We start from the raw sequence: 12,263 nt of genomic DNA on the forward strand, positions 1-12,263 counted from the left end.
CACTGGGAGAACAGCACAAGTGATTGCTGATTCCAAATTCCTATGTCTGAAACTGGGTCACTCCATTGTGAGTCGAACAGCCTCCTCCTGGAAAGAGGTATTTCCCACAACAAACTCTTATACAGGCTTTGTGAGTCAAGTTAGTATTATATTAAGGTCAGGTGAATTTGGGTTATGTTAGCCAATTTTTTTTTCCCAGTTTGATCCTATCAACACAAATCAGCAAAGCTAGAAGACAAGAACTTGGCACTCTCGATACCTTTTGTGGTCAGTCTTGTCCTCTTCAACTTCTACACAAGTCTGCAAAGGAAATCCTGTACATTCTTAGGAACAGAGTTGATTTCACAAGGGGGCCCACTGAGAATTGAGGCTAGCAGACTGAAATGACCTCCCCTGCTGCACTGCCAGTGCATCTAGAAGTTTAGAATTTGAGGTTTCTTCCCTTGTAGAGACCATCCCAACTTCCTAGAGCCCTTTGTTAAAAAGAACACAAACTCTGGAGAACCACACATTAAAGCATTGGCTACTCATAACCCCTTGGCATGGATAGCTAATCAGACATCTGGCTGCCAACTTGGCCATGACACCCAAGGCTTAACATGGGAGGGAGGACAGAGAGAAAAGGATGAAAAAATATCTGCAGAGCTTGGTAAGAGCCTCATGGAAACCCAATAGCGAGGCCACCTAAAGTGCCTGAAAAGAGAGAAAATTAATTGAAAACAGAGCACAGTGTTCCAACTTCAGAATTTTGCCTTTGCCCATCTTGCTCAGAGTAGTTTCTTTGTTTGTGATTTCTAAACTCCATATAGGACCCAACACAACTACAACATGTTTTTCAAAGTGGATCAAAGACCTCAGAATCACCCACAGTTCTTGTTAAACCAGATTTCTGGCCTCCATCCTGCCCAATTCTTAGGGCAGAAATTCTGGGTCTGGAGGCAGGGAATATGCATTTTTAACACATGCCCCACGAGGTTCTGGGGTAAATTCTCTTCCTAGCACAGGATTTTCTTAGTGTAACTTCTGGCCCAAATCTCAGTTTTCCCATTTGCATAAAATGCAGCACTGGTTTGGGTGAGAGTTCTCGATAAATGTAATAAGCACGAAATCTTTGGTAAGTGTGTTTGAATGACTTGACACCACTTAATCCATGATGGCAGCAGATCACGTTTCATTAGCAAGGGTGAGTGGCTGACATAATGGGATATGAGTCATAATGGAATATGAGTTTCTGTATTAATAAATGCACCCCTGCCCCCTGAGCCCACAAGGAGCACGTGTAGCTTGAGCAAAACTTTGTTACCATGAGCGCACCTCAGTGGCTCAGTCAGTTAGGTGTCTGGCTCCTGATTTTGGCTCAGTTCACCATCTCGTGGTTGTAGGGGAGAGCACCATGTCAGACAGACACAGATGTGGAGTCGGCTTGAGATTCTCTCTCTCTCGGTGACAAAACATGAGACACTCCTAACTCTGGGAAACCAACAAGGGGTAATGGAAGGAGAGGTGGGCTGGGGGTTGGGTTGACTGGGTGATGGGCACTGAGGGGGGCACTTGACGGGATGAGCATGGGGTGTTATGCTATATGTTGGCAAATCGAACTCCAATTAAAAAACATACAAAAAAAAAGATTCTCTCTCCCCCTGCCTCTGTCTCTCCCCGACTTGTGCACGCACACACACACAAGCACACACACGCTCTCTTGCTCTTCCAAAATAAATAAGTAAAATATTAGAAAAAAAACCTGTGTTGCCATGTAACCATGTAGAAATCTCAGCTATATTAGGCCCAATTTCCAGTAGTGAAATAATGTATCCTTTGTCAGAATTCTCAGAAACACACAACTTTCCTAGAAGAAACGGCGTATCACTAGTAAGGATATAGAATTCTACATGGTGATTATGCATTTAATGAGTTTCCATAGAGTTATAGTATTAGGTTCCTTACATGCTGAGAGAGATAGTAATATTTTTATTTTTGGTTTATTTTTTAATATTTTATTTGAATTCAATTTAATTAACATATACTGTATTATTATTAGTTTTCAGAGGTAGAAGTCAGTGATTCATAGTTGCGTACAACACCTAGTGCTCTTCCTGATCAAAACTCTTCAGAGTGTAGGGATAGAGGGAACATTCCTCGACATCTTAAAAGCCATCTATGAAAAGCCCACAGCAAATATCATTCTCAATGGGGAAGCACTGGGAGCCTTTCCCCTAAGATCAGGAACAAGACAGGGCTGTCCACTCTCACCACTGCTATTCAACATAGTACTGGAAGTCCTAGCCTCAGCAATCAGACAACAAAAAGACATTAAAGGCATTCAAATTGGCAAAGAAGAAGTCAAACTCTCCCTCTTCGCCGATGACATGATACTCTACATAGAAAACCCAAAAGTCTCCACCCCAAGATTGCTAGAACTCATACAGCAATTCGGTAGCGTGGCAGGATACAAAATCAATGCCCAGAAGTCAGTGGCATTTCTATACACTAACAATGAGACTGAAGAAAGAGAAATTAAGGAGTCAATCCCATTTACAATTGCACCCAAAAGCATAAGATACCTAGGAATAAACCTCACCAAAGATGTAAAGGATCTATACCCTCAAAACTATAGAACACTTCTGAAAGAAATTGAGGAAGACACAAAGAGATGGAAAAATATTCCATGCTCATGGATTGGCAGAATTAATATTGTGAAAATGTCAATGTTACCCAGGGCAATATACACGTTTAATGCAATCCCTATCAAAATACCATGGACTTTCTTCAGAGAGTTAGAACAAGTTATTTTAAGATTTGTGTGGAATCAGAAAAGACCCCGAATAGCCAGGGGAATTTTAAAAAAGAAAACCATATCTGGGGGCATCACAATGCCAGATTTCAGGTTGTCCTACAAAGCTGTGGTCATCAAGACAGTGTGGTACTGGCACAAAAACAGACACATAGATCAATGGAACAGAATAGAGAACCCAGAAGTGGACCCTGAACTTTATGGGCAACTAATATTCGATAAAGGAGGAAAGACTATCCACTGGAAGAAAGACAGTCTCTTCAATAAATGGTGCTGGGAAAATTGGACATCCACATGCAGAAGAATGAAACTAGACCACTCTCTTTCACCATACACAAAGATAAACTCAAAATGGATGAAAGATCTAAATGTGAGACAAGATTCCATCAAAATCCTAGAGAAGAACACAGGCAACACCCTTTTTGAACTCGGCCATAGTAACTTCTTGCAAGATACATCCACGAAGGCAAAAGAAACAAAAGCAAAAATGAACTATTGGGACTTCATCAAGATAAGAAGCTTTTGCACAGCAAAGGATACAGTCAACAAAACTCAAAGACAACCTACAGAATGGGAGAAGATATTTGCAAATGACATATCAGATAAAGGGCTAGTTTCCAAGATCTATAAAGAACTTATTAAACTCAACACCAAAGAAACAAACAATCCAATCATGAAATGAGCAAAAGACATGAACAGAAATCTCACAGAGGAAGACATAGACATGGCCAACATGCATATGAGAAAATGCTCTGCATCACTTGCCATCAGGGAAATACAAATCAAAACCACAATGAGATACCACCTCACACCGGTGAGAATGGGGAAAATTAACAAGGCAGGAAACAACAAATGTTGGAGAGGATGTGGAGAAAAGGGAACCCTCTTACACTGTTGGTGGGAATGTGAACTGGTGCAGCCACTCTGGAAAACTGTGTGGAGGTTCCTCAAAGAGGTAAAAATATACCTGCCCTACGACCCAGCAATTGCACTGTTGGGGATTTACCCCAAAGATACAAATGCAATGAAACGCCGGGACACCTGCACCCCGATGTTTCTAGCAGCAATGGCCACGATAGCCAAACTGTGGAAGGAGCCTCGGTGTCCAACGAAAGATGAATGGATAAAGAAGATGTGGTTTATGTATACAATGGAATATTACTCAGCTATTAGAAATGACAAATACCCACCATTTGCTTCAACGTGGATGGAACTGGAGGGTATTATGCTGAGTGAAGTAAGCCAGTCGGAGAAGGACAAACATTATACGTTCTCATTCATTTGGGGAATATAAATAATAGTGAAAGGGAATATAAGGGAAGGGGGAAGAAATGTGTGGGAAATATCAGAAAGGGAGACAGAACGTAAAGACTGCTAACTCTGGGAAACGAACTAGGGGTGTTGGAAGGGGAGGAGGGCGGGGGGTGGGAGTGAATGGGTGACGGGCACTGGGGGTTATTCTGTATGTTAGTAAATTGAACACCAATAAAAAAATAAAATAAAAATAAAAAATAAAAAAATAAAAAAAATAAAAAAAAATAAATAAAAATAAATAAATAAAAACAACACCTAGTGCTCATTACTTCCCGTGCCCTCCTTAGTGCCCATCACCTATCAGGAAACTCAAGAGCTATGAAAATTTGTAAAAATAAGAAAAAAGTGATAGTTTGAAGGAAGAATTGGGGAAGGGAGATTGTAATTATATTATAGAACAGAATCTTTTTTCTTCAGATCTGTAACAGTCAATATTATGATGGAAATCTTCCCTTCTAAGAGTTTTTCTGTAAGTTCAGAAGCATGTTTTCAGAAACGAATCAAACACTCCCTTAGGAAGCAGCACATTCATTATTTCTCTACTCTCTGTGCGTTTTCAGTTTAAAAGAATTAAAGTCATCTTGCATCCCAGTCAGCTCAAGCTATTATCACAAAAATACCATAGATATGGTGGCTCAATCAACACATTTATTTCACTCAGTGCTGGAGCCTAGAAGTCCAAGATCAAGGTACTAGTGTGGTCGGTCTTTGGTGAAGCCTCTCGTCCTGGCTTGTGGACAGTCACCTCACTGTGCTCATGTGGCCCTTCCTGGGCCTGCTCCTGGACAGAAAGGATCTCCGTCCTCTTCTCATAAGGGCACTAATCCCATCATGGGGGTCTCATCCTCATGACCTCACTTATACTTAATAATCTCCCAAAAGACTGTCCCATGGGGATTAGGGCTTCACTATATGGATTTGGGAGGGAGGCCCTAACAGCTGATAGCATCTCACTGAAGGTGACATGGTGTTGGTGTGTGAGCATGCAGTCAGTTGGTCCCCAACCAAAACCACAGTGAGAAATGCTTGAAAGAGACATAAAGGTCTTGGTGATTTTGATAAAAGCAAATATGAGTGCTACGGGCTGAATGTTGGTGTCTCTGCAAAACTCCCTACTCCTCCCTGTGATGGCATGAGGAGGTGGGCCCTTTGGGAGATAATCAGGCTTAGTGAGGTCAGGAGGGTAGACCTCCCTTGATGGGATTAGTTTCCAAGATGCCCTTAGAAGAAGATGAGGAGGCTAGATTTTTCTCTCTCTGCCATGTCAGGATACAGCAAGAAGGTGGCCATCTGCCAGATAGGAAGAGGGCTCTCACCAGACGCTGAATCTGCTGACACCTTGATCTTGGCCTTCCAGCCTCTAGAACTGTGAGAAATGTTTGTTGTTTAAGCCACTCGACCTGTAACAGCAGCCCAAGCCAAGACCTCAAGTCCTTCCAAATTTCCAGGGCCTCATGGGAAGAGGCGGAGCTGGTAAAGGAATAGGAGCCCCCCATGTGTGGCTACACACAACAGACTGAAGTGACCCCGTCGGCTTAGGACTCAGTGCAGGGGCCAAAGGAGCACCATGTAGGATTAAGCTGAGAAACTAAAATGCAAAACAACCATAGCCGAAATTGTCTACATTCTTGGTCCAGTAAGTAATAAAGTGATGGGAAAGGAAGGAATTGGGACACCAGACGCGCTGCAGCTGTCCCCTGCAGCTACTCCGCCCCTCCTGCATGGAATGGAACGGCTCCGTCTGTTTTCCTTTCATTATTCATTGTTATGTTTGGGTTTTTGTTTTTTTTTTTTAATGAAAGGGGAAAGAAAATATTTCCCCCTATCATGTGATATAGTGGTTTTTTTTCTTTTTTTTTTTCAGTGAATTGAGAAATATTTGCTTCCCACACAAGATGTAGGTAAACCCTTTAAACAGTTCAAAAACATATGAGGACAGAATATTTATCAGTGGAGGAGCCTCTTCCTCCAAACAAAAGACAAATCTGCAGAAATACGTTGGCTTCACGTCTTCTAGTGGATGTACCCTGCATCACTAGCAATAGAAATGTGTTTTGCAACAACTTCATTAGGACTCTCATCCTAAAGGTCTGAAACCTCATGTTGGGCTTTACCAAGATCTCTCTGGGGCTTCTGGGAACTAAATCCCCTCGGGGAGAGCCAAGCAAACCTCAAGCAGGACCACACAACAGTCAGAATTCACTGTTTCTTCCTCACAAGTTCCTTCATGTGGCCTCCCCAAATTGGTCAACAGAAAAATGAGAATCTAGGAAAATAATTGCAGTTCAGGATATTAGCATTCCCTTTATCTCACTGTGTTCTGTGGAATGACAGTGGTGCTGCCGGAAGGCTGGATAGGAGCAGAGTGAAAGTAGGTGCCATTTATTGGGCAGCTACCCCTTGTCAGGTGCCCACCTCCTTCATTCCTCACAACACGGCCAAGCCCACTGTCCCCGTTCCACAGGTGACCACGTCAAGCAGGCCATGTGGCGTCAGGGTCCGCTCCCTGGAGGCAGGCTTCTCACTGCTGCCCCACTCCTCTTAGACGGTGTTTCTTGGGTTTTACAGACTCCGAGTGGCTTTGCATAGACTTGCACTTTGTGGAGGGTCTTTCTTCTGTTTCTCACAGACAAAAGTTAACTCACCCCTTAGAAATGGAAGCTATATTTTCCCAGGCTATTTTCATTTCATTCAATCAGTAAGACCACGCCAAGGGTGATAGCAGCTTACGAAGAGAAGAAATGAGGCCAAAGTGTCTATTGTGTTGTATTAAAATAAGCTTGATATTTTGTCAAAGCAGAGCAATAGGTGGGGAGGCAGCCAGACAGTTGCTTTTGGTCAATTTTTACTTTATAAAAAAATTTTTTTACTTGATCATCATTGTAAGCATATTTTCCTTTTGACGTTCGGTCAGTTTAATCTTTTAATATAAAATATCCTTAAAAAATTAAAAATAAAATAAAAATAAAATAAAATAAAATAAATAAAATATCCTACTGGGTTCCCCCCCCCCTTGCTCCATACTGTTTATCCAAAATGTTATTATTATGAATATATTTTTCAAAAATTTTAAATGCTGTATTTAAAACAAATAAAATATATATTTAAAACGCAGAAGAAAATTTGGCTTCACAAAAGGGCAGAAACTTAGATAGAAATCAGAAGCCAAAAAAAAAAAGAAAAAGAAATCAGAAGCCTGGGGATCCCTGGGTGGCGCAGCAGTTTGGCGCCTGCCTTTGGCCCAGGGCGTGATCCTGGAGACCCGGGATCAAATCCCACGTCGGGCTCCCGGTGCATGGAGCCTGCTTCTCCCTCTGCCTGTGTCTCTGCCTCTCTCTCTCTCTCTCTGTGACTATCATAGATAAAAAATAAAAAGAAAAAGAAGCCTCCACTCTCTATAATCAGGTAAATTTGATTTCAAAAAAGAAAACGGAATTAATTACTGGCGAATATTTCAGAATGGCCGTAATGGTGCTAATACATGAACACAAAACCATTTAGGAAGGTAACAGTGTTGGTTGGATGCTTTGTGTTTTATTAACCAGGAAGACTATGCCGTGCTCGTTACTGGGTGTTACTGGGTTCATTCCCCCAGGAAAGAATGAGAGATACAGATGAAGTAATTAAGGTAAAATACAAAGAAGGCTGTGAGGGGTGACCAATGACACAGTGTCACTTCCCCTCCCAGGCCCTACAGGCCAGGGGACTGTGGACAACGCAGCAGTTCACCCCCACAGCCATCAGTGGTCGTATACTCGAGCTTCCTCATCTCCAAGGCCTTGGGGCTTGGCCAGGCACATCCAAAGACCTTTCCAGCTCTGTCTCCATCTGTGATTTTCTTTCATTCTTTCTCTCTTTCTTTTTTAGATTTTATTTATTTGAGAGAGAGCATGAACAGCACCAGGGGGCAGAGGGAGAGGGAGGAACAGGCTCCTCGTGGAGCAGGGAGCCAGACACAGGCTCGATCCCAGAACCCTGAGATCATGACCTGAGCTGAAGGCAGATGCTTAACCAACTGAGCCACCCAGGAGCCCCTCAGTCTGCGATTTTCAAAGAAAACTTTATTCCATTGGAGAAAATTAATAATCAGAAGGGAGGACTGTTAGTAGCAACGAGTGGCACTTGTTCTAAGCCATGCGGATGTGTCGCTGGGGTACACACATGTACGGCCTTTACTCTGCTAGCTCAGGAAGTGATACGTGCCAACAACGTTACTCAAGCAAGGTGGTGTGAGAGTTGTGACAGATACACAGGTCGCTTTAAATAGCTTTAGAAAAACAACTTTCTTTGCTCAATATTCAATCTGTCGGGGCACCTGAGTGGCTCAGTTGGTTAAGTGTCCAACTCTTGATCTTGGCTCAGGTCATGATCTTAGGGTCGTAAGATCAAGCCCCAAGAAGGGCTCTGCATTGGGCATGGGATTTGCTTAAGATCCTCTCTCTCCTTCTCCCTTTGCTGCTCCCCATTTGCACTCTCTTAAAAAAAAAAAATTCAATCGCATATCAGACCAACCAATTCAATCTCATATCAACCAGTTAGTTCTTGTTGGTTGTCCTTTTTAAAAAAATATTCAAGTATAAGTAACACACAGTGTTACATTAATTTGAGGTGTATGATATAATGATTCAACTATTCTATACATTTCTCAGTGCTCATCAAGAAAAGTATATTTTTTGTGCTCTTGGTCCCTCTTATCTATTTCATCCATTCCCCCACCCATCTTCCTTCTGTATATTTGTTCTGTGTTTAAGAATTTTTTTCATTTGTCTCTTTGTTTTTTGTTTCTTAAATTCCGCACATGAATTAAATTGTATATTTGTCTTTCTCTGATTGACCTATTCCCTTAGCATGATACCCTCTAGATCCATAGGCGTTGCTGCAGAACTTACCATTATATTTCTAAATAAGTAAGGAACTTCAAATTCCAGTTTATTTGCAAAAATATTGCTTTAAATATTTTTTTCTCTTATTTCACATAACTACCCTAGTGTCATGGGTGAAAAAGGAAGCTACTACTTAAAGCAATAGAATTCCTAGGTAGGTACTGGATGGTAATTAGTACCTATTGGGCAAGAGGAATATCTTGTGTGCACTATTATGTGACTTTCCCCTTGTCACCTCTTGAGGAATATGGCTCCAAAGCCCCAAATACAACATTCATTATTTATTCTTGCCTCTCAGCATTTATTGAGCATATATTATGTGCCAGATATCGTGCTGAAGGTTAAAGGTAGAGACAGAAGGATGAACAAGGCACAGTCTAGTCCTCCATTGACTCATAGGGACTGAGGGGAAACGTCACCTGGACCAGGAGGACCTAGAGCTCAGATGAAGAATAATGAGATATGAACGAGGTAGTGCTAGTGGGCATGGAGAAGAGGTGATATGTTTGAGAGATATTTAGAAAGTAGAATCAGCAGGACTTAGTAGTAGGTAGCGTGCAAGACAAGGAAGGAGTCCAGGGAGATGTAAAGTGGTTTCTTGACCATGAGAGACAAGACGGGGTGATTGGATTTAATGTGTGAGTCCTACTCTTGTCGTTTAGGGTTAATTCAGTTTCACATATCATCACTAATAATAAGCCATTTTAAGAACCTAATAGAAGGAGTCAAGAGGATTTCTGCCTGGGATTGTAGCCAATGAGGTACTGAAGCTTGCCACCGGACACCCCATATCAGATACAAGTGATACCGTGCTCTGCGTTCATAATAAATCTAGTGCTGAAGAGCATGAACTATAAGACAGTTTAACATATTAAACCACTAGGCCATATTTAACAACTTTTCTCTTCTTCTACTGACGGTCCCATGGCAAAGATTGCCAGTGAATGACCTACACGTAGCCAAGCCCAATGGAGTCCTTTCAATCTGTATTTTCCTTGACTTCTCCACAGCCTTTGAAACTATTAACCACTTTCTTCACAAAATCCTCTCCCCTTTGACCTCCACACACCATTTGCTTTACTTTTCTTCCTTTGCCATGGCTTTTTCTTCCTCAGTCTATCTGCAGGCTCCTTTGCTCTGCTCATTCCTTATAAGCTGGTGGCTTCAATTATCACCTTTGGGCTGATACCGCACACATCCATATTTATCTCCCAGTCCCTTCTCCTGCCCCATCAAGCTCTACCTCGGGCTATTTTCTGGACACTCTCCTGGGTGTCCCACAGATACATCAAATGGAGCTGATGATCTCCTTGTCCCCGACACCTGCTCGTCTTCCTATATCTCCAGCTCGGTTGCCAGCACTCATGCACTCAGGACAAGCCTGAAACCTGGAGTCGTCCTTGACTTCTCATACCTGACTTGATCACCATGTCCTGGCAACTACACCTCTTAAATATTTATTCACTGTGTCCCCCTTTCTCTGTGCTGACTGGGATGGCCCTGGTCCAGCCCTCCCTCTTCTCACACTCAGACATCTTTGCTTCCAATCTTGTCTTTCTGAAGAAGTATCCTCCACACAGGCTCTAGAATGAGCTCTCTCAAGTTCAGATCTGCTCTTATTACTCCCCTGTGGAATAACAGTAAGAGTATAAGTAATAAATATTATCTTATTCTAATAGCATAAGTAATAAATATTATCTTATTACATCCTTCTGTGGCTCCCCTTAACACTCAAGATACAGCCGAGCTCCTTCATGTGACGTTCATGTGTGTGCAGCTCCTCTCCAAGAACATGGACTGACAAAGGTGAGCAGAAAAGGTGGGACTGAAAGCGTGGGAGTCAAAAGAGTAGCGGAGTGGCAGGTTGCAATACTAGATGTCACTTTTATGGCTCCCTAGCCATTGCTAAAATCTTACCTAAATGTCTATGTCAGGACTATTTCAAATGTAAAAATAATTCACACATCACGGGGGAGTTTACTGTGGTCATGGAATCCAAGAAGAGTCTCCGGGAAAGGCTATAGAGAAAAAAGAAGATTGGAATTTCCATCCCAAGGAACAGTGCCTTATTGAAGAAGCATTGGGTTCAGCATTATTTATGACACATGGAGAACCTGATATGCCACGGTACTTTTAAAGTCAGACAGTTTGATGTGTAATTGTTTCCTCCAACACCTACCATCTGAGCGGCCCTGAGCAAATCAATATTGAACCTCTTTGAGCCTAAGAGATAACACGTACCTCACATGTTGCCAAATGAAATGACATAAATACTAGTAAGAGACCTACATGAGCTTGGCACTTGATAGTTGCTCAAGAAATGCTTGCTTTCTTCCCTTTACTTCTAATCAAATTTAAATTCTTGGCTCTCATTTAAAGATTTTTAGAAAGCACCCTTTAACCTTCTGTTAATTTTCAAAAAACCCCAAACCAACCCAAACCAGACAAAACAAATAGCAAATGACCAAAAAAAGATATTCAACTGAGAGATCCCTCACTTCCTTAGACAGTCCCTGCCCACAAAAGTAATGGTTCCTCTGAATTGTTTTATGCTTATGTCAGATGTTTTATTACACATATATTTCTTTTTTATATCTCTCTGCTATCCCCCTCCACCAATATCACCAATATTGTTCTTTTTGGTGATTCCTCTTAAATCCTTAAGTGGTACCATGGTCCTGTTACTTGAGTCATCCTTCACTGGGTTCCTGTGACATAAAAAAGGCTAAATTAAATGTCAGAAGTGACACTCTATTTTCTTTGATAAATTGTAGAAATAAACACTACTTTATTTTTTTTCTTCCTAGGGTCAAAAGAATGAACAATAAATTTGAAGCTGTGTTCCTCTTAAATTTGTTATATTTGTGGCCATTATTTTGAAATACTTGCAAAATAATTTTTATCTCCAAACTTTTTTCTCTATGTTCTTATGAAATAAAAATTGAGATAATTGTACATTGTAGCCCTTTTAGATTGTTAACCCTGTTTTTTCTGATTTACATATTATGATTTTAAAAATAGAAATTTTGGGATCCCTGGGTGGCCCAGTGATTTAGTGCTTGCCTTCGGCCAAGGGCCTGATCCTGGAGTCCTGGGATTGAGTCCCGCGTCGGGCTCCCTGCATGGAGCCTGCTTCTCCCTCTGCCTGTGTCTCTGCTTTCTCTCTCTCTCTACTCTATCATAAATAAATAAATAAAATCTTTTAAAAAATTAAAAAATAGAAATTTTACCATCATTGTCACAGAAATTTTCAAATCTGAAATATAAAATTTTCA

Source organism: Canis lupus, chromosome 34, assembly GCF_011100685.1.
Source record: "Canis lupus familiaris isolate Mischka breed German Shepherd chromosome 34, alternate assembly UU_Cfam_GSD_1.0, whole genome shotgun sequence".
In the NCBI taxonomy this organism is placed as follows: Eukaryota; Metazoa; Chordata; class Mammalia; order Carnivora; family Canidae; genus Canis; species Canis lupus.